Source organism: Ceratotherium simum, chromosome 7 (assembly GCF_057802395.1).
Source record: "Ceratotherium simum simum isolate JZ-2026a chromosome 7, ASM5780239v1, whole genome shotgun sequence".
Lineage (NCBI taxonomy): Eukaryota > Metazoa > Chordata > Mammalia > Perissodactyla > Rhinocerotidae > Ceratotherium > Ceratotherium simum.
The window spans coordinates 21,587,648-21,611,631 of NC_141906.1; the positions used below are offsets into that span (position 1 = coordinate 21,587,648).

Consider the following 23,984-nt stretch of genomic DNA (forward strand, 5'->3'; position numbering starts at 1 on the left):
GCATAGTAATCATATTGATATGTATTATATTGATATGTCAAACTACTTGATAAAACAATATTTTAATTGCAAATATTAAATGTCTATAATGAATTTACAATAGGTGACTTCATTCATAACCCTAATTTGAAATTCCTTTCTATTTCATCTTTATCCTGTTAGGAAAATTGTATTTCTCCCTTTAAAACATGGTCTTGCTTTACTGATAGAAATTGTAAACTTGTCAACTAGACACCTCTTTCATCCACAGCTGTCAGAAAGTAGAAAGAGTTATTTATTAGCCACCCATTTCAAGAGACTTGACTTCATCGTATTATTTAACTTCATTTATAGCATAGTTATCAAAGGAATGGACTGAATTCTAATTGCTTGGGATTCACATCTTGATTCCACCACTTGCGATGTAAATTTAGATAAATTACTTAACATCGTCAAAGTCACTTTCTTCATGTATAAGTTAAATTAAAGTACTTAATATTATTTCATGGAAATTAAAATAGAACTCTATATGTAAAACTATTCACCTTGTTCCCATATCATTTAGTAAGCATTCTATAACTGTTAGTTATTACTCAAACCTCCATTACATAATCCTATATTTATATGCTATCTTTTTTATTACACATACCATTCCTTTATGTTATTCCCATAATGCTTATGTTTTTTCATTTTTAGCTTTAAAGCCAATTTTAGTACATGTTATAGATGTATAATATAAAGGGAAAAAGATATACATTATTTCAAGTAGGTTTTCTAGTGTTTCTTCAAAACAAACTTTTAAAGTATAGAAGACTCATTACACATATATATATGAACTCTAGACCCTGAAGTAAAGTCCGAACTTAGCTTAGAACAATTTATTTGTTTTAATAACCTCTATGTGTATTAATTAAAACGAAACTGTCAAATTTACAACTTCTTTAATGTAATGTTTCATTACAGGTTCATTTTGGTAGCAGCTACGTTGTGTCATGGATGCCCTGTGGGATGGGAACCACACTGAAGTGACAGAGTTCATTTTATTGGGCTTAACTGATGACCCGATCCTTCGAGTCATTCTCTTCATGATCATCCTCTGTATCTACCTGGTGACAATATTCGGCAATATCAGCACAATCATTCTTATCAGAATCTCTTCTCAGCTCCGTCATCCTATGTATTTTTTCCTGAGCCATTTGGCTTTTGCCGACATGGGCTTATCATCTTCCGTCACACCCAATATGCTTGTAAACTTCCTGGTGGAGGGAAATACCATCTCCTACTATGGATGTGGCATTCAGCTTGGTTTTGTTGCTGCCTTTGGTTCAAATGAATGCTTCCTTCTGGCTGTTATGGCATATGATCGCTTTGTGGCAATCTGCAGCCCACTGAATTATTCCACCAAAATGTCCACACAAGTCTGTGTTCAATTGCTCGTAGTGACTTACATAGGTGGTTTTGTCAATGCTTGCTCTTTTGCTTTTTGTGTCTTTTCTTTAGTCTTCTGCGGACCAAATCGAGTCAATCATTTTTTCTGTGATTTTGCTCCTTTAGTTGAACTCTCCTGTTCTGATGTCAGTATCTCCGCAGTTGTTCCCTCATTTATCGCTGGTTCCATCATTGGGGCCACAGTGCTTATTGTGGTCATCTCCTACATCTACATCCTCATCACCATCCTGAAGATACACTCCACTGAGGGGCGCCACAAGGCTTTCTCAACCTGTGCCTCGCACCTCACAGCAGTCACTCTGTACTATGGGACCATCACATTCATTTATGTGATGCCAAAATCCAGCTACTCAACTGACCAGAACAAGGTGGTGTCTGTGTTCTACATGGTGGTGATCCCCATGTTGAACCCCTCATCTACAGTCTCAGGAACAATGAGATTAAGGAGGCTCTGAAAAGAGAGATTTCCCAAAAAATATTTTCTTAGTGAAGCCTGTTATTTTGAAGGATTAGATATAATAATATACCAGGAATATAATTATAAAAGGAAATTGAGTGTCTGTGGTCTCAGTATTTCAGTCGTTATGTCAATAGCCAGTGTGGAGCTTTTTAGTAAAGGTAGGGGGTGGATTTTCAGATATCAAATTGTAAATCAGAAGACCATTGTGAGTAAGCTTCAATAAATTTGAATTAAATTTAATTAGTTACACAAATTGGTTAACATGAAACAATACGGAATCTGCTGAAAATTCTTCTAAAATTTTATTCATATCTTTTCAAAAGGCGTTCTCTGCTGTAAGTTACAGTTATTGTACCTCTAAACCTTTAAGACCATGTCCATTTTTAACTTCAGCTTATCCTGAAATGAGTGTGATAATTACAGTTATGATTGAGTACATTCTGAGGGGAAATGACCGAGTGGAACCAGACGGTAAAATGACTGGAGACCTTCTTCTTGTAGTAAGGTCATCTGCTGGCAATGGGCTTTTTTGGATTCATAAATCTGACCTGTGTTCCTGGCCACAAGCTCCAGCCTAGTTAAAGGGGACCCCAGGAAAGAACAGGATGAGATGCCCCTGACCAACCTGTGAATTCTTCTTTCGGGTCAAATCAGGTGAGTTTCCTGTGGGAATGAACAGGCTTCCTGAACTCATCGGGGGCTGGGTGCAGCAAACCCTTGGAGTAACTTGTTCATGGTCAGAATCTCATCACGTTAAGGAAGATTGAGGGAACTGGATGTGTTTCTCCTGTGAAACTTAATTTACTTCTAAATCCTGATGACTACCACATTTATTTTTCATTCCCTGTCCTCTTTTTATTTTTTGAGACAAAAATATTTTTATCTATTGAATCTCAAGCACAAAGTGTCTAAAGCTAAAGTAATTATCTCCTTCCATCCTCAAAGGGCTCCCCTCCAATATTCTGTAACCCAGCAAGAGGCATCATCATTCAGTCAATTTATTGATTCAGAAATCTGAGAGAAATTTATTTCTTTTCCCTCTTCCACCTGCCTACATTTGTTCACAAAGTTTTACAGTCTGAGGCCAAAATTTAGTTCCTACTTCTCTTCGTTTTCATTGTTAGTACTACTATTTCAAGGTACCAACTCATGCATTTATTTAACAATGGTATTCCTGTGATAGCTAAATTTATGTGTTAACTTTGCTGGGCTATGGTGTGCAGTTGTTAGATCAACTACCGGTCTAGATGCTGCTATAAAGGTGGTTTTTTAAGACATGATTAACATTTAAATTGGTAGATTTGAGTCAAGCAGATTATCCTCCTTAATGTGGGTGGTCCTCCTCCATCAGTTGAAAGCCATAAGAAAAAAAACTGAAGCACTCTGAAAACCAGAGATGTCTCTCCTGGCTGTCTTTGGACTCAAGTCTGCAAGCTCAACTTTTACTGGAATTTCTGGTTTGCTGGACTACCCTGTGGATTTTGGAATTACCAGCACCCACTATTGTCTGAGAAATTCCTTCTAAAAAGAATATATCTTATTCGTCCTCTTTCTCTGGAGAATCCTGACCAATAGAATCCCAACCAATTTTCATATTCATTCTCTTATTCTTTTCTAATTCATTCTCCATACACCAACCATACTCATAAATCTCAATAGATTATGTTCTTTGTTAATATGTCCCCAAAATCTTAGAATAAAGGCAACGATTCTTAACACGGCTTACGAAGTCTTGAACATGGCCCCTGTTTTACTTCTCTCTCTCACCACTTTTCCCTCAGTCCCTAAACACCCAAACTCTAGCAATCAATTATTGGTCTTCTTTTAAATGATCAAACACTTCCATCTTCTTTGCCACCTCAGAACTCTCTGACATGCACTACCTCTACCTGGATGCATTTTTCTCCTCACCTAGGTAATGCCTTCTTGTGTTATAGGTACCAACCTAAACCTTGTTTCTCATCCTCTTGGAAGCCTTCTTGAATTTTGGGGCCAAATTAAGTAGACCTGTTATCCCCCCGTAGAACTCTGAGTATTTTCTTTGGAATACTCAGTGCGCTTGTAGTTACAGAACTCGTTTTTGTTTTCTCCAAAATGCTGGACAGCTACCATGTCTTTCATCTTTCCCTATGAGTCTAATTTTCACACAGTTCCTGGAACATAGTAAACATAAATGCATATTTGAAATGAATGAAAGAAAAACTAATAAATGAACGGATGGCTGAATGAAGGTTTTGCTCTGACCTGAACCACTGCGTGCGCTGACTTTGAATCTGTTGAGTGTCAGACTGATTCAAGTAATTGAATGTTTTTGTCAGATCCTGCTACAACTGTGACAGGCTTTGACACAAACCCATGCTTCACCACAATTATGACGCTGCCTCGACACTGTTTCACTCAGCTTGGCAACTAGAATCCTAGCCTAGTTCAGTAAAAGTCACGTAATCACGCTCTGCTGAATAATATCTCCCTTATGTGCTTGCATGGTTGGAGAGTCAGAAGATCCAAAAGCACAATGTTAGTAATAATACTAGTAGCAGTAGTAAGAGCGTTACCAATAGGAGCTATAATATGAAATTACTCATTCCATTCCGAGTATCGTTCCCAGTGATTTACAAATATTGACCCAATTAATCCTCAGAATAACCGTATGAAGTTTTTTCTTATTTGTATTTTACAGAGGGTGTAACTGAGGCACATAAAGGTTAAGCAAAAACTCAAGGTCAGAAATATGGTCTTAATACTTTGACTTCTTTTACGCATATGGTCTCTGTGGAGGGCCAAAGCGAGGGGCTTTCTGAGAATACTTCACCACTAGAGGATTTTCATTTGTCTCTGACACATTGTATTCTAACCAACGCTTTCCATTCAAAGTAAATATGGAGACCTCCACATCTGGATATGTCAGACTAATTTGTGTTAGACTAAGTTTCCGGCACAAAACAAGTAAGAAGGTGGATAAATATCTTGAAATGTTTGAGGGCATAGACTTGTGGTTCCACTGAAGATGAAGTAGCTCTGTTCCACTAGTTCCTCCTAATTATTACCAAAAATACCCCCAGATGGGACACAACAAACAAGCATATGAAGACTCTGAAAGGAGGAAGAAGAAGACAGACTCCTAGGGCCTTAGGGACCTAAGGAACCACATAGCGGTGTGTCCCTGGGTTTACCTATTGCTTCCATGTGTCCTGGACAGGGTGCTGCAGAAGCCTCCAAACCAAAACAGCCAAGAGGCAAAGATCAAAAGAGCTCTAAGAAAAGCCTGTTGCCTCTAGCCAAAGAACTGGGAAAAGGGTGGTCTTAAGAGAATAGAAAACTTTTTGTCAATACCTGCCCTACTCCAGACAAACACCAGTGGAAAAACTGTGCATGCTTCTCACTCCTAGGCTTCAGTGGGGCTGAGTAGGGAGCTGATCTTCACCCCACCTCCCCTCCAGTTCTCCTGCCCTGTAGTGTCAGTGGAGATCAGTGCGTAAACAAGCCTCCACTGCCATCTGGCAGCAATGAGACTGAGGGAGTATGAGAGGGGGCTAGAGGGTACTCTGCTCCCCCAGGTAGCATTCTCCCTCAGCCCCCTGTAAGTGGACCAGTGAGGGGCTAAGCATACACCTCTGCCCTGAACAACAATGAAGCAGCGTGAAGCAGCTCTCTCCAATGCACCTCTCCAATGCACTTCCATAGTGGCATTGGGACCCAACAAGGAGGTGAGCTTTCTTGGAGGCATGGAGACATGCAAGTCATGGTCATACTATCACTGGGAGGGAAACAACAGGGCGGAGGGGGGAGCTGAACTTCCGTCTCACTCATCTGCAAGGAGGCAGTGTGGGTCAGCGCTCCCTTTTTGCCAGAGTTGTGTCAGTAGTGCTCAGCGAGAAGGTCAGCAACCACAGTCACCTGGTGCTGCAGTGACGCCTCGGCAGCGGAATTTCCTTGCAAAAAAAGATTGAATATGATCCAGAGTCACATAATATAATATCCTAATTGTCTGTGATACAATCACAAATCACTTGTCATATCAAGAATCAGAAAAAATTACAATTTCAATGAGAAAAGACAATATATGCAAACATCAAGATGAATGAATAGGATGCTGAAATAATGTGACAAGGGTTTTAAAGCAGCCATCACACAGATGCTTCAGCAAGCTTCATTAAATTTTTTGATACAAATGAAAAAAATAGAAACTATTGGCAAGAAATAGAAGTTACAAAAGATAATCAAGTGAGAATTCTAGAACTGAAAATGCAATCACTGAAGTGAAAAAAGAAAGAAAAGAAAAATCTGGAAAGCCCTCGAGAGAAAGGAATCATTACTTATTGACAAAAGCAATACGAAAGACAATAGGTTTCTCATGAAGCCAGGAAGGCCAGAGGGAAATGGCACAATATTTTTCAAGTCCTAAAAGCAAAGAATTTTGATATGTAAATTCTACATCTAGCAAGATAGCCTTAGGAATGAAGGAGAAATAAGGACATTTTAGATGAAGGAAAGCTAAGAGAATTTGTTCCCAACAAATCTCTTTAAGTAATGGCTAAAAGAAGTTCTCTATTCAGAAAATAAATGATAAAAAGAAGACCTGGAACTCTAGTACTTAAAAAATATGTAGAACAGAATGAAAATTTTAAAAGGCCGCATATGAAAACATGTGAGATTCAGGTAAAGCAGTGCTGAGAGAGAAATTTACATCACTACATGCTTACATTACTAAAGAGGAAAGGTCCTAGAATATATAAAACACTCTTGAAAGAGAAGAACAAAGTGGGACCTGATATTAAGGCTACCTGATACTAAAGCTCATTTAATATAAGTATACTTATATAGTATTATATTATGCTTACTATATAGTCTTACTATATAGCTACAGTCCTCAGGACAGCGTGGTGCTGGTGGAAGAACAGACACAGAGATCAACGAAGCTGACTAGAAAACCCAGAGAAAGACCCACACAAGGATGCCCAACTGATTTTTTCAAAAAGTGCAAAAACAATCCACTGAAAGATGGAAGGCTTTTCAGCTAATGGTGCTGGAGCAATTGGACTTCCATGGAGGACAGAAGCACCTCAACCTAAACTTCACATGTCATACAAGAATTAACTCAAAAGAGATCATAGGCATAAATATAAAATGTAGAACTAAAAATCTTTAGAAAAAAATAGGAGAAAATATTTAAGATATAGGACCGGTGAAGAAGTTCTGGGAATTGACACTAAACCTACCATTAGTGAACAGAAAGATTGATCAAACCACTGTCACGAAAACAGTGTGTTCCGAAACATGTTTTGATTCATTTTCTGCTTGCATATTTGTATATATATATATATATATATATATATATATATATATATATATATACATGTATGCACACACACATAGTAAAATTATTTTAAAACTGTATCCTGTTTGTACTAGAAAAATACTTATGGCAGGACGTATCTGGTAATTAGATAATTCTTTAATTGCTTTGTACTCAAAGTGATGATTTTTATTGAAAGAACTCGGCTGTTATTTATTTACATCATGTAAATTTTTTAAATTTTCACTGTTTTTTTTTTTTACCATCCCAGGGATAAACCTATTTGATATGTCTACTAACCTCCTTAGGGCTTCTGCATTTTCTTGTTTGTTAGACTGTAAATGATGGGATGGTGTCAGAACTGTATAAGTCATAGCCATCAGCATAACTTCACGGAATGAGTCACTGTCCTTGGGCCTCAAATAAACAAAGCAAGCAAATCCATAGTGGATGCACACTACAGTGAGGTGGGAGGAGCAAGTCGAGAAGGCTTTATACTTCCCCTTTGCAGAAGGCGTCTTCACAACTATGGACCCAATGAAGACATAGGAAATCATAATTAAAATAAGGCTGCCCACCAACACAAGACAGACAGCACAAAAATAGCCATTTCATGATGCAAAGTGTAATCACAAGCAAGGGAGACCACAGGCGAGATGTCGCAGAGAAGTGCTGGTTGGCGTTGGAGTCAAAACGACAAGTTCAATACAGTGATGATGATGCACAGAAAAACCAGGAACTCAACCATCCAAGAGGCCAAAATCAGCTGAAAGCAGATTTTACGGGTCATTTGCATGGCATAGTGCACTGTGTTGTGAATGGTATTGTAACGGTCATAGGAGATGGCAGCCATGATGAAGCAGTTATTGCCTCATAAGCCTAAGAAGAAAAACATCGGTGTGACACACTCAGGAAAAGCAATGGTCTTGCTCTCTGATGGCAAGTCCACTAACATGTGGGGGAGGGTTACCATAGTGGTACAAGTTTCTAAAAAGGACAGGCCACCAAGGAAAAAATATATGGGGGTGTGAAGGCTGTGACTGAGCTTGATGGCCTGGTCATCATAAGTTATCACAAGTCATTAATAAACTATTGTTTGAATGAATAAAGGAATTCAATCTTTTAAATCATTTAAAATGAAAATAACACTTAAAAAATTTAGGGACATCAGTGAAAATTTCCAAAAGAACTTTGACTTTTCTTTCAATCTGGTCATATTTTCATCAGTTCACCACCATGAAGTGGCACCAGGTGATATTGTGACAATGACTAGACCATGTAAATGAATTTAACAGGCAACTTCTGCTGGGTTTCTGTCCATGATAATAATTGGAACTTGAGATCCATAGCATCATTAATTCTTAATACATATCTATTATTTTTAAATTCTTAAGAACTCATAGATGCTCTTTTCCAGATACCTAATATAATGGACTAGCTTGGAGTCAACATGATTTTGGAGGTACTGTCTTACTCTAGAATGGTATATTCTGGTCATTATGTTGTAATGAACTTTGGATTTTTAGCAAAACTTCCAGGACATTTTCTATCAGGTATACCTGTTATGTGGTTTGCTTTGCAGTATAGAACTGAATAGAATCAACCTACACTTCTCAAATCAATTGGAAAACTATATTTCTATTTCGATTGCTCATTAAATATCCAATCTCATATGAGGTGAGGGCAGAAAAGTGATATGAAGATACTCCATAGAATTTTTATTTTAACATCTATCACTGTTAAAGGTAACATTTTTCTTACGTTCCTGCTAAACACAAGTGCGACGTTAACTGGAAAGTTGTCAAAGATCTTCCTTGGAGAAATGTCTATTCAAGTGTTTAGTCCATTTTTAATTGGGTATTCGTTTTTTTGCTATTGAGTTTGAGAACTTACTTAGATATTTTGGAAATTAATCCCTTGTCAGATATATGAGTCACAAATATTTTGTACCATTCTGTAGGTTGCCTTTTCACTCTGTTCATTGCTTCCTTTTCTTTGAAGAGGCCTTTTAGTTCGATGTAGTCCCACTTATTTAGTTTTTCTATTTTTTTGCCTGTACTTTTGGAGTCATAGCCAAGAAGTCATTGCCAAAACCAAAGTCATGTAGTTTTCCCCTATGTTTTTCTCTAGGAGTTTTATAGTTTCAGGACTTTTGTTTCAGTTGTTGTATATATATTTTCTTTTGTGAGGAAGATCAGCCCTGAGTTAACATCTGTTGCCAATCCTCTTCTTTTTTTGGTGAAGAAGAGAGACCCTAGGCTAATATCTGTGCCCATCTTCCTCTACTTTATCTGGGATGGCGCCAGAGCATGGCTTGACAAGCAGTGCGTCAGTCTGCGCCTGGGATCTGAACCTGCGAACACCAGGCTGCCACAGTGGAGTGTGCGAACTTCACTGCTATGCCACTGGGCCAGCCCCCATTAAGGTATTTTGAGTTGATTTTTGTATATGGTATAAGGGTCCAACTTCATTGTTTTGCATGTGAATATCCATTTTCCAACACCATTTATTGAAAGGACTATTCTTTTCTCATTTTGTTATCATGACACTCTTCTCAAAGGTCATTTGACAGTATATGTATGAATTTATTTCTGGGCCCTCTGTTCTATTTCATTAGTCTATATGTCTGTATATGTGCCAGTACCATACTATTTTAATTACTGTAGCTTCCTAATATATTTGAAATCAGGAATTGTGATGCTTCCAGCTTTGTACTTGTTTCTCAAGATTTCTTTGGCTGTTCAGGGTCCTTCATGTTTCAAAACAAATTTTAGCATTGATTTTTCTATTTCCATAAAAAATGCCATAGAAATTTTGATAGTGATTGCATTGAATCGGGATATGGCCTTGAGTAGTATGGACATTTTAACAATAATCTTCCAATCCATGAACAATGGATCTTTGTATTTATTTGTATCTTCTTTAATTTCTTTCATCATTGTCTTGTGGCCTTTAGGGTACAAATCTTTCACCTTCTTGGTTATGTTTATTCCTAAGAATTTTATTCTTTTCATTCCATTATAAATGGGATCAATTTCTTAATTTCCTTTTCAGATAGTTCATTGTTAGTGTTTAGAAGAGCAACTGACATTTGTATGTTAATTTTGTATCCTGCAACTTTACTGAATTCTTTCATTAATTAAACAGTTTTTTTCTGTTGTCGTTGTTGAATCTTTAGGGTTTTCTACATAAATTCATGTCATCTGCAAGTTGAGATTATTTTGCCTCTTCCTTTTCTATTTAGATGACTTCTTTTTCTTGACTAATTGCTCTGGCAAGGACTTCTGGTCCTATGTTTAAAAGAAGTGGCAAGAGTGGACATTCTTGCCTTGTTACTGATCTTATAGGAGAAGCTTCCAGTTTTTCACCATGAGTATGATGCTAGCTGTGGGCTTATCATATATGGACTTTATTATGCTGAGGTAAATTTCTTCTATATGTAGTTGTTGAGTTTTTATCATGAAAGGATGTTGAATTTTGTTGAATACTTTTACTACATATATCGAGATGATCATGTGATTTGTACCCTTCATTCTGTAAATGTGGTGTATCACATTAATTGATTTGCCTATGTTGAACCATCCTTCCATCCTGGGGAGAAATCCCACTTGGTCTTGGTGTATGATCTTTTTCTTTCATGTGCTGTTGAGTTAGTTTAGCTAAAATTTTGTGGAGGATTTTTGCATGTTATGCAACATACAGCAGGGATATTGGCCTATAGTTTTCTGTTATGAGGTGTTTTTGTCTGCCTTTCTATGATGGTGCTGCTGGCCTCATAAAATGAGTTTGGAAGTAGTCCCTCTTCAACTTTTTGGAAGAATTTGAGAAGGATTTGAGTTAATTTTTCTTTAAATGTTTGGTAGAATTCATGACTGAAGACACCTGGTCCTGAGCTTTTCTTTGTAGGGAGATTTTTGATCACTGCTTTAATCTCCTTATTATTAGTGATCTGTACAGATTTTATATTTCTTTATGATTCAGACTTGGAAGATTGTATGTTTCTAGCATGTTTCTTATCCATTTATTCCAAGTTATCTTATTTGTTGGCTTATAATTGTTCATAGTAGTCTATTATGATTCTTTTATTTCTGTGAAATCAGTAATAATGTCCCTTCTTCAACTTCTAATTTTATTTCTTTGAATCTTCGTCTTCTTTTTCTTGGTTAGTCCAGGTAAAGATTTGTAATTTTGTGTATCTTTTCAAACAAAAAGAACTCTTACTTTCATTGAGTTTTTAAATTTCATTTATTTCTACTGTAACATTTGTCATTTTCTTCCTTCTGCTAACATTGGTCTTAGTCTGTTCTTCTTTTTGTAGTTCCTGGAGGTGTAAAACTAGACTACTTATTTGAGATCTTTCTTCTTTCTTAATGAAGGCATATATCAGTATAAACTTCCCTCTTAGCACTGCTTTTGCTGCTCCCTGTAAGTGTTGGTATATTGTATTTTCATTTGTCTCGAGATATATTCTAATTTCCCATTTTTTTTGTTTTGTTTTGTTTTTTTTTTTGGTGAGGAAGATCAGCCTTGAGATAACATCTGATGCCAATCCTCCTCTTTTTGCTGAGGAAGATCAGCCCTGAGCTAACATCTGTGCCCATCTTCCTCCACTTTATATGGGATGCCGCCAAAGCATGGCTTGACAAGCAGTGCGGCGATGCCTGCCTGGGATCAGCACCAGCGAACCCCGGGCCGCCGCGGCGGAGCGGGTGCATTAAACCGCTTCCGCCACCGGGTAAGAGCCTAATTTCCCTTTTGATATCTTTTTTAACCCATTGCTTGTTCAACTGTATGTTATCTAATTTCCATATATTTGTGGATTTTCCAGTTTTCTTCTGTTCTTTATTTCTATTTTCATTTCATTGTGGTCAGAAAAGATACCTGGAGTGATTTAAATCTTCTTAAGTTTGTTAAGACTTGTTTATGACCAACATATGTTCTATCCAGAGAATTATTGTGTTCACTTGAGAAGAGTGTGTATGCGACTGCTATTGGATGGAATGTTCTATATATGTGTATTAGGTCCATTTGGTCTATAGTGTTATTCAAGACTGCTGTTTCCTTATTGATTTTCTGTTTTGATGTCCTATTCATTATTGAAAGTAGGGAATGCAAGTCTCCTACTATTATTGTAGTGATGTCTATTTCTCCCTTTTGTTATGCCAATGTTTGCTATATTTAAGTGCTCTTATGTTGGGTGCATATATATCTAAAATTGTTATATCTTTCTAATGGATTGATCCTTTTATCATTAAAAAATGTCTTTCTTTGTCTCTTGTGACAATTTTTGAGTTAAAGTCTGGTTTTATCTGATAAATATGGCCACCCCTGTCTTCTTTTGGCTACTATTTCATGTACTATCCTTTTTAAGATTTTTTTTTTTTTTTGAGGGAGATCAGCCCTGAGCTAACATCCCTGCTAATCCTCCTCTTTTTGCTGAGGAAGACTGGCTCTGAGCTAACATCTATTGCCAATCCTCCTCCTTTTTTTTTCCTTCCCCAAAGCCCCAGTAGATAGTTGTATGCCATAGTTGCACATCCTTCCAGTTGCTGTATGTGGGACGTGGCCTCAGCATGGCCGGAGAAGTGGTGCTTCCGTGTGCCCGGGATCCGAACCGGGCCGCCAGTAGCCGAGTGCGTGCACTTAACCGCTAAGCCACTGGGTCGGCCCCTGTACTATCTTTTTTAATCCCTTCACTTTTAGCCTATGTTTGTCCATCTAAACATCTAGATGTTTTAGACACATCTAAAGTGTGTCTCTTGTAGGCAGCATGCTGCTCAGTCTTGCTTCTTATTTCACTCAGTTACTCATGTCTTTTGACTGGGAAGAATTTAATCCATATTTGTTTAAAGTAACTGTTGATAAGTAAAGACTTACTATTTCCATTTTGTTAATTGTTATGTGCCTTATACTTCTTTTGTCCGTCTTTTCCTTTTTTACTGACATCTTTGTGATTTGTTGATTTTTGTACTGAAATGCTATGATTCCATTCTCTCTATGTTTCATGTATTTTCTATAGGTGTTTTCTTTGTAGTTACTATGAAGTTTACATACAAGAATCTTATAGTTATAACAATCTACTTTAAGCTCCTACAAACTTAATTTCAATTGTATAAAAAACTCTATACTTCAAATTCTTTTCTCAACACTTTATGTTACTGATGTTATGATTTATGTATTTTATATTGTGTATCCATTAATATACTTTTTAGTTATAGTTATTTTTGATAATTTTTTAACTATTATACTATAATAAAAAGTGATTAATATACTACCATTACAGTATAACAGTATTCTTTATTTGTCTATATATTTGCACTTACCTTTACTTTTGAGTTGCTCTTTAGTGTCTCTCTGTTTCAACTTTAAGAACTCCCTTTAGCATTTCTTGAAAGGTAGATATAGTGGTGATGAATTCCCACTGCTTTTGTTTCTCTGGAAAGGCTTTATTTCTCCTTCATTTTTTGAGGACAGTTTGTTTGGTATAGTATTCTTGGTGACAGTTTTATTTCTTTCAGCACTTTGTGTATATCATCCCACTCTCTTCTTGCATGTGAGATTTCTGCATCACAGTCTGCTGACAGTTTTAGGGTCACTCCATTGTATGTTATGAGTTGCTTTTCTTTTACTGCTTTCAAAATTCTCTTTTAGTCTTTAACATTTACAATTTGATTGTAATGTGTTTTGGTGTAGATTTTTTGTATTATTTCATATTGGTAAATCTTTCGGGCTTCATGAATCTGGATGCTTAATTTCCTTCTCAGAATTGGAAGTTTTGGGCCATTAATATATAATTAATCTTTCCGCCCCCTTTTCGTTCTGTTCTGCTTCTTCGACTCTCATACTGCATGTATTGATTCCCATTCAGGTGTCCCACGAGTCCCTTAGGCTTTCTTCACTCTTTTTTATCTTGTTCATTTTTGCTCCTTGAATGTATAATTTCAAATGACCTGACTTTTATTTCTCTGATTCTTTCCTCAGGTTGATTAATCTGCTGTTGAACCCCTCTAGTGAATTTTTAAATTGTTATTATATTCTTCTGTTTCAGAATTTGTTTGCTTCCATTTTATATTTTCTATCTCTTTGTTGATACTCTCATTTTTAAATATGTTTTTTCTGATTTCATTATATTGTCTATCAGTGTTTAAACTCTTAGAATTCCTTCATCCTCTTTAAGATGATTATTTTGAGTTTTTGTCAGGCAGTACATAGATCTCCATTTTTTTTAGGGTCAATTACTGGGGATATATTTTGTTTCTTTGCTTGTGTCATGTTTCTCTGATTCTTCATGTTCCTTGTAGCTTTGTTGGTGTCTGTGAATTTAAGAAACAGCTTCCTCTTCCAGTCTGTATGGATTGGCTTTGACAGGGAAAGACTTTGGCAATCTGCCTGGGTGGAGATTCTGGAAGGCTCTCAAACTTTTTTTATGGGTATTCATTGTCTGGCTTCTTCTGCTGCCTTACTGCAGTACCACAGGTGAGGATGTCCTGTGCATGCTTCATTTCTCACCTACCTTATGGGAAAGAAGATTCAATTTCTTTGCTTTATCCTAATCTAGCAGAGCTGTGTCAGGTACATCAATTATCCCACAACTTCTCCTTGATCTTAGCTGTCCTCACCAAAATATTCTGGCTCTTTCAATGCCGCAGGTCAGGAGAACAGAAAATGGTCATTCTCGGAGCACAATGAAAGGCTAGGATGTGGAAGCAAACTCTACTCCTCTCCTTCCAGCCTCTACACCTTCTCTCAATCTTACAGAGCTAGGGCAAGTATAGCGTGCAGACTGCTCCTGTACTTTGTTCTTACCTGTTCCCACCAAGCTATGCCAATTCCATCAGTGCTGTGGATGAAGCAAGACAGAAACCGAACTTTCAGGCAGCTCACTGAAAGTCCAGGAGGTTGGATGCATACTCCAATTTCTCCTTTCCCCAGAGTAAGAAGTTTTGGGCTGTGGTGATCTTTTTCAACCCTGACCCATGAAAGTACATGGGAGGGGTCAATGTGGGGAAAGTGAAATTGTTCTTCTTACTGATTTCAGTGTGATTTTATTTGGTTTTGTGTTTGTGTAGGGAGTTGCACCTTGTTAAATGGATTCTGGACATCTTAATGTTCAATAAATATCTTCTAAATGAATAAACGAACAGAGAAAACAACTTCTCCCATTTGTCAAATTTCTTGATTGTCTACCTCAAGTATCAGTTCAAGACTTTTGTATTACAATCACAGCAGGTGGCCAATACATATATCGTGATTCTCTCACAGTTTTCCCTCTGAAAGAATCATGAAATCATGAGAAGGAATTCGTGAATCCCATTAGCTCAGGGAAGTGATAACGTTGGTTAAAGATCTTTGACTCCAGGAGGAATTCCCGCTGAAAAAACATTTGAGACAGAACAGAAGGGCCTCTGCACACAGTGATTTTCCAGCTATGCAAATTGAGATGACAAAATCGCTGATTTGCATAGTTACCTGTGTATAAAATCACTTGAGGCACTTTTATTAATCCTAACGAGTAGGCCATACTCCAAATTCATTAAATAAAAATCTTAGGAATGAGATTCAGATATGAGCATATTTTAGTTTTCCAGATGATTCCAATGTTGAGCCAAGGTTGAGAACACTGAGGCAGTCATTCTCAAACTTTAGTGTACAGGAGAATCATATGGAGGGTTTGATAAAACACCGAGAATATTCCTGTTAAAGAGGGATAGAAACTAGAGGGGCTCCAGACAACTAACAAGTGTATAAGTAGTGGTCCCTTGAGGAGGGAAGCCAGGCTAGCTTACCCCTGCTTATAGCCGAATACCTCTTCAAAAGTGTGAGATTGCCCTGATTGGGGTGTATGTCTCATACAGGAGCAGTTCTTTGGGTGGAGTCAAGGGAAGGCAGTAAAGCCCAGAAGACAAGCAGCTGAGGTACAGTGCCTGGCTATCCATCTTGCCCATTTCCCTATCTAACTGAAAATGGAGAGCAATACTACTGCTTTTGTGCCTTTCCATGTGGGTTGTAGAAATAGAATCAGTGGGCAGTCTAGCAGAAAATCTCAATTGCAAATATGTACTTATAATAAGTACTCTCAAAATATTTTAAGATTTTCAGAATCACTCAAAAATGACAACAAATTCAAAAGACAACAGAACATAGACCCAACGAAATAGAATTTGTAAAGCTATCATAAGAAATAGCTGTAATAAATGTAATGAATATCTTTGTGATTAAGGAGAAAGTACTAAACACATAATACAAGAATAGATGGTTATGAAACATTAACAAGAAGTTATGAAAAAATTCACTAGAGACTGTGGAAAGGAAAAATATAAGAATATACCATGTAATTATTTCCAAGGCTCAACATAGAGAGCTATTTTGTTGTTTTGATGGGTTCATAGTAATCCATAGAATGAAGGTGTCATAATTTTTTTAACCATTCCCTTATTGATGAGCACTATACCCTTTGCAATATTTCTACTATTTAAACAATCATGTAATGAACTTATTTTTATATGTATGTTTATATTCTCAGGTTATTATTTCTAGGATAGATTCCTCATGCACTATTTTAGAGGATAGCATTTAAAATTTTAACCAATTTTGCCAGATTATTTCCCCCAAGTTTCTAGCAAATCCATATCTTACCATAATGGATGAGAGTATCTTTTTCTCAGACACTTATTAGTCCCATATATACACATTTTGTATATATGTATATACACACAAATTTTGTGTGTATATTCATATGTACATTTTGTATATATAGAGACACACAAATATATACACATTTTTGTGTCTATATATATACAGAAATATGCACATGTATACATATTTTATGTTTGCTTACTCTTCTCCAGCCTAATTGGCTAATTCCTCTCATGGATTTTTGAATTACTCTTGCGAGCCTGAAGGGAGGACGAGTTACCTGAATAGCTCTTACTTCAAACTTTTACTTGATTTGTTTGCTCACTACATTTAGATGTGTAATTTATTATCTTTCTCTCAACACTAGAATACTAGGAGTCAGGGATTGTTTTTCTGGCTTGTGGGAAGGAAGAAAAGGGTCACCAATTCCAAGCAACTCTGAAATGGAGCACCACAAATCTACCCGATTTCTAGGTCTAGGAATAATCCTCTGTGGCTCACTGCTGCACACTATAGCCCTGTGGCTCCTCTTTATGGTCCTGTATCTCAGATCTCCATGATCACAACCCCAGCCTCTGTACACATGGCTCTTTACCTTGGATCCAAGGCTTCAGTTTCTGGGCCACAGTTTCTTCCATTGAAGACATTCTTTCTTTCACTTGAAGGATAGCATATATTTGAACTGAATAGTTTTATCAGCCTGCTTCCTGCCTGTAGACTTTTCAGTCTCATAGCTTTCTTTCATTTAGTTTTGGCTCTGTCTCTTTCAGTCCAAGTCACAATGGTATATCATTTAAAAAATGATGGTACATCATTTAAAAAAATCTTTTGTGTCTCCTATGTATGTTATGATATTCATACTAGTATACAAGAGGGTTCTCTACAAATCTTTCCTGGATAGTCGCATCTCTATTCCTGACTTCTTCTGAGATTGTTGAGGGATTCATGAGTCCCATACCTAAACTCTTCAGCACTAGCAAGGCATTTTTCTACCACACTTTTGCTTTCTCTCTAGTGCATACTTTCTGAACAGTGACTATCACAATTTTATCATCTTTAGTAATCTAGCTACGCTGAGAATTTCCGAAATCATCATGTCCCGGTTCCATTTCTTTAACTGTTCTTTTTTAAATTATCTGTGTCTTTTCACATTTTACTAAAACCACTAAGAAGAAACCAGGCTGCATCTTCAGCATTTTGCTTGTAAATCTCCTCAGGTAAACATCCAGATTCATCCCTTACAAGCTCTGCTTTCCACATAACTGTAGGACACAATTCAGCTAGGCCTCTTGCCACTTATAACACAGATCACCTTTTTTCCAGTTTCCAAAGATATGTTCCTTATTTCTAACTGAGGCCTCACTAGCAGGGTGGATTAAAAAACATGACTCTATGCTATCTACACAAATTCATTTCAAATATAATGATTACAACTGTTTGAGAGTTACAAAATGGGAAAAGATATAGCATGTAAACATTAATTGAAAGAAAGGAGGAGTGGCTATTTTAACATCTGGTAGTGTAGTCGTCAGCACAAAGACAATTACTAGATTCAGAAAGGAATATAATACAATGATACAATTCTTGAGTGATAAAACTACAGAAATGGAGAACAGATTAAGCGTTACCAAAAATTAAGGAGGCAATGGAGACAAAAAGGAAGTCATTATGGCTATAATAGGTCACATGAGGGATCTGTATCCTATCTGTATCACTTTTCAGATCCTGGTTATGATATTGTACTATCGTTTTTCAAGATGTTACCATTTGGAAAAACTCTGTATAGGGTATAGGGATTTTTTATTATTATTTCTTACAATTGCATGGAATCTATAATTATCTCAAAATACAACATTTAATCAAAAAAAGGTGATATCATCTAGAACTATATAAAAAATATAAGCTCTTATTTTTTCCCTTAAAGATTTCTATTTTAAAATGAAATTATATGTGCTACACTATGTTTATTCTTGTGAGTCCCAAAACAGTTGGAATAATTTTAGCAATCCATCAAGAGTTTTCATTAAATAAAGAACTAATGCACACTCAAATAATGTTTAGATGCTGTTAGACAAAACATTTCCATGAGCATATGTACCTATAACTTTCTCTGTCTTGAGAGTTTTCAGTGGAATTTTCACAAACAAGTAATGTACTCAATATCTAAAAAGACCCCAAATCTCATAAATGTAACCTTGCTTTACGGTGATCGTTCTTTAGAATTTGTTGTTATTGTTGAGGTACAAACTTCTACAGGTAAAAATTTTCCTTTAATATTGGTATAGAAATGGTTGTTTTTCATTTTTCTATTAGTACTTAAGGTTTGGTCCTTTTAAGGAAATAATCACTTGTTGATCATCCACTTACCTCTGTGAGCCATGCCTGGTGTTAAAACAAGCAACATTTTGTTCAAAACAAGAATCCTATGGGGTATATTTTAACTAACAAGGTAATGAAGGGTTGAAGAGTTGATGTAAGTTGTCTAAGATTCCATAGATAGTCAGTGGCACAGCTGGAATGTGATCCCAGGCCTGTATGGCTCCAAAGCTCAATGCGTTTTTGCAAAACACTTCCTTCCATGCCATAATGCCACTCATAACCAACTGTGAATTTGTGTCATATATATCTATTTTCTTTAAAATTTTAAGCTTTCATTCAGTCTTGGGTACATGCCTAGTTAATAAGATCCTATCACTGCCCTGAATAAAGATAAGTAAGCTAGGACATCGGAGGTCAGGAATATAATTACATGGTGTTCATAACATGGCATGCTATTGCTCAGTTAATTGACATATACCATTTTTCAAGCATTTCTGTTAAGAATAAAAGTGTGACATGTAGCTGGCTGAGCACATGCCTGTGATGCTGGGATGAGTATGTTCGTGTTCAATCTTCTTGACATTGGATATTTGAAGGAAAAATATTATTATTCTGAAATTTTACTTGATCTCTATCATTCAAGGAACTCATAAACTAACAACATGATGCAAATATGGGTTAAATTTGTAAAGTTAAAACATTTTTTTTCTGAGTATTCCTGGCCTTACATCAATGAACATAGATACTGCCAAGTTTTACATGAGGTATTTTGTGTAAAAGTACTTCCTAGCAAATTTGCTCTCAAATGTCTATGTTTTGTAATTTTTACTATATATTCATTGTAAAAATAAGTATGAAAATTATATGTTCTTCAATTCTAATATTCACTTGTTTTTCTTTCAATGGGCACCATTCCCAGTATAGATGGGGACTGGAAACTACACATCTGTGACAGAGTTCATTCTTTGGGGTTAACAGAGGATACTACAGTTTGTGCCATTTTATTTATCATGTTTCTAGGAATCTATGTGGTCACTTTAACGGGCAACAACAGCATAATAACATTAAACAGAAGCAGCCCTCAGCTTCATACCTCAATGTACCTTTTCCTCTGCTGTTTTGCCTTTCTAGAAAATGGCTACTCATCAGTCACACCTGTCATGCTCATGGGCTTTCTCAGTGAAGGAACCTTTCTGCCTGTTGTTGGTTGTGTAGCCCAACTCTGTTCTGTAGTCACACTGGGGACAGCTGAGTGCTCTCTGTTGGCTGTCATGGCCTATGATCACTATGTGGCAATCTGGTCTCCCCTGCTCTACTCCATCCACTTGTCTCCTAGAATCTGCATTCTCTTGGTGGGGATGTCCTACTTGGGTGGATGTGTGAATGCTTGGACGTTTACTAGCTGTTTATTAAATCTGTCTTTTGTGGAACAAATAATGTCGATCACTTTTTCTGTGACTATTCACCATTTTTGAAACTTTCTTGTTCTCATGATTTTATTTCTGAAATAATTGCAACCTTCTCTTCTAGCTGCATCATTGTGGTCACTGTGTTTATCATTGCTCTCTTATGTCTCCATCCTTTTCTCAATCCTGATGCTGCGCTCTACTGAGGGGTGGCACAAAGCCTTCTCTAACTGCACCTCCCACCTCACAGTGGTCATTCTTTTCTATGGGACCATTACATTCATTTATGTGATGCTCAGGCCCAGCTACACAACTTAATAAAATAAAGTGATGTTTGTGTTCTACACGGTCCTGATTCCCATGTTGGACTCCCTTGTCTATAGTCTGAGGAAGAAGGAAGTTAAAGAAGCCATGGGAAAACTGATGGATGGAAAACATTGGTGGTCCTGAACCGATTTGATTTCAGTAATAAACACTGTATAATGAGGACCTCTTCTGCAGGTGAATGGACGATGTACTAAGTAAATTTCAGTTTATCTTCAGACTATCCTAGACTCACAAATTTCATTATGTCATTCTCAAGAAAATTTTCAGTGTAAAAATTAAACGTGGATTCACTAAGACAGGATTATCTAGTAACAAAAATAAATATTTGCTTTATCCTTCCTCCACTCACCATTCTTGCATCTATAAGTAAAACTTTTTTCAAAGAAGTTCTGTGCTCTTTGAATTCAGTGTTTGGAATGAAGAGCTGGAAGCATCAGAGACTCCTTGAAAGGGAAATAAAGAGTAGTGCTGCTATCCAAGATCTCATCATCTGAAAGAGATGGTGTCTATACTCTACAGACAATCTAAGAGTTGAAACTAGTGATACTGATGTTTGAAAAGCTTCTATTTTCCTGTGATCTGGACCTGACAAACAGGATCCCTCCCACACTACCTACCCCTGCGGATAAGCTTGATCCAGTGCACTCAGAAGATATCTGAAAACTCCCTTTAGCTAATAGTTTTTCCCTTTTAGGAATATGTTCCTCCAAATACCTTAAAAAGCCCCCAAAGGAGAGTCTACCGAGAACTCATTGGCAGGACCTAGCTCCTGTAGAGGTGAATAAGTAAGGATATTTTCATTAGGGTATTTCAATCTTGGGAATGCATGTACACACTGCTGAATGTCTGTTGAACCACATTTTGCCCTTCTATTCCTATTGCTTAAGAAACTAAAAATTCTCCATATTAAGTCTTCTCTGGCCTTCCCATCACCAAAACTGATCTGACTACCACCGTTGCTGAGTGCCAAACTGCCAATAAAATATTTCAATTTGACCCTGCGACAGCACCATTCCCCAGGGGCCCAGCTGGCCACCTGGTGGCAGGTTGATTATGTTCCACCCATTCTGTCTGGCCTGTTGAAGTCTTTGTTATGGGGCAGCTGACAGACAACATCTGCAAGTTGGGATGGCTGTCCTACAGAATGAGAGATATGCCTTAAAAAAAAATATGAGTCAGAATGCATGGTTCCAGGTTCCAAGGGGGTAGAGGTAGGAGTGGTCTTTCTCTTTATTTCATTAAACAACACACTAATTAAGTTTTCTTTTACTATAAACTTAATGGTTAAAAGCAATACAAATTTATTACCTTACAGTTCTGGAGGTCAGAAGTCCAATATGGGTCTCACTAGGCTAAAATCAAGGGATAGGAAGGGCGTGGATTAGTTCCGTAGGATCTAGGGGAAAAACCATTTCCTTGGATTTTCCAGCTTCCAGGGGCCAATGACATTCCTTGACTTGTGGCCTCCTTCCTCCATATTCAAAGACAGTGATGTTCCATCTCCCACACTGAAAGAGTGGGAGATATATGATTGAGTGTGTGTTTGCGTTTGTGTATGCGTATTAACTTGAATAGTAGAGGGGTGCAGAATTTCAATAGGTGAATATATAAAACTTCTGAATGAATAAAGAATGGTATAAGATGTAGAAATACAAATTTTAAACTCCAAGTTATTTAATTCAGCCATGATAAAAATTAAAGTTATAACTAGACGACTTATAGTAATAGCTGGAGACTTGAAAGCTTAAGAAACTGAATTATTCAGTGATAGACTTTGAGATGACAATGAACCGAGCTAGCCATCATATCTTGTTATACAGATATGAATAAAATGTTGGAAAATATATGTATGATCATATATTAAAAGAAACTCAAAATATATGTTTCTAGGGGGTAAGATTTTATATTTATTCTCTACCTGAATAAAGTTGACTTGCTTATTTGTAGTAAAGTGGCATGTGGGATTCCACTTAAACTCTACTTGTTTATTGCTATATAACTTTCAAACTTGATACTATCACATTCTATTGCTTGTTAGCTGTGAGATGATTAAGTTCTATTTTGTCTTTACAATAGAATATTGAATTAAACTTTATTCTATTTTTTGGTATTTAACCCATTGATTTTCTGTTTTGACCTTATTATAATAAACTCAGGAAATAAAATCTGTGATGATCTTCTCAGACTTGGAAAAACCACTGTTTTTTTTTTCTTGTATCAATTATGTTCAAATTAAATATATAGGACAGGTTGCATGGACACAGAGAGAAATTCCAATTTCTTTTTGGTAAAGCATACTATTTATAGATACTGAGGTATCTCAATCCTGAAATAGGTTAAAGAGTCCAAAGTGGTTTTCATGGGGAGTTTGACTTTGGATTTGTAAAAGATGGGGCAAAGGACCATTGTTTTCTCTTTGAGCCATTTTAACTAAGTGCATGTAATAATTTGGTAATGCTAAACATGAATAATATTAAATTCTTTTAATAAATAACTCATTCTGGCTGTTGCGTGGAGGGCCAAAAAAGCATATAAGAAAATCAAATAGGACAGTTATTGTAGTGTTGAGATGGAGAGAAGTGGCCTAATTAGATAGGAATGTAGGAGGTAAGATCAACAGAAGTTGGTCATTGGTGAGCTTATGAGAGGAAATTAGGATCCTGAGTACTGGCGTGGTACTTAGGGCCAGACCGTAGGCCTAGTCACTTTTAGGGAATTAGGCAGAGTGTTGAGAATGGGGAGAGGAAACTGTGAATCAGGGACTAGTGAATCAGTGGTCGTCACATTAGCACTTAGGTCTTGAAGTTGACTAGACACTCTGACCTGAATTTTAAACCTGGATTTAACTTAACAAGCTGAGCACATTTGGACAAGTATCTTATAGTAAGTCTCAGTTCTCCACTTGTAAAATTAGAATAATAAGAATACTAGGCTCACCAAATTATTGTGAGGATTAAGCAAGAAAATGTAGGTAAAACAGTAAGTGCTGTGCTTGGCAAAGAGTAAGGTCTGAATCAACTTTGGTTGATATCATTAGTGCAAAGTCCATAAAGGGGAGCATCAGGAGGGTGAGATAGGACTTTCTATAATTAGACTTAGCAAGAGAATTAGA

The 23,984-nt window shown here is 36.7% G+C and overlaps 3 pseudogenes; 2 read left to right on the top strand and 1 right to left on the bottom strand.

The window, feature by feature from the left end:
* Positions 1-928: 928 nt before the first annotated feature.
* LOC101407648 (olfactory receptor 5P6-like) lies at positions 929-1,915 on the top strand (annotated as a pseudogene).
* A 5,478-nt stretch (positions 1,916-7,393) lies between these two features.
* On the bottom strand, positions 7,394-16,120 carry LOC147916571 (olfactory receptor 10Z1-like; annotated as a pseudogene).
* A 3,943-nt stretch (positions 16,121-20,063) lies between these two features.
* Positions 20,064-20,995, top strand: LOC101397109 (olfactory receptor 5p57-like; annotated as a pseudogene).
* Positions 20,996-23,984: the final 2,989 nt, after the last annotated feature.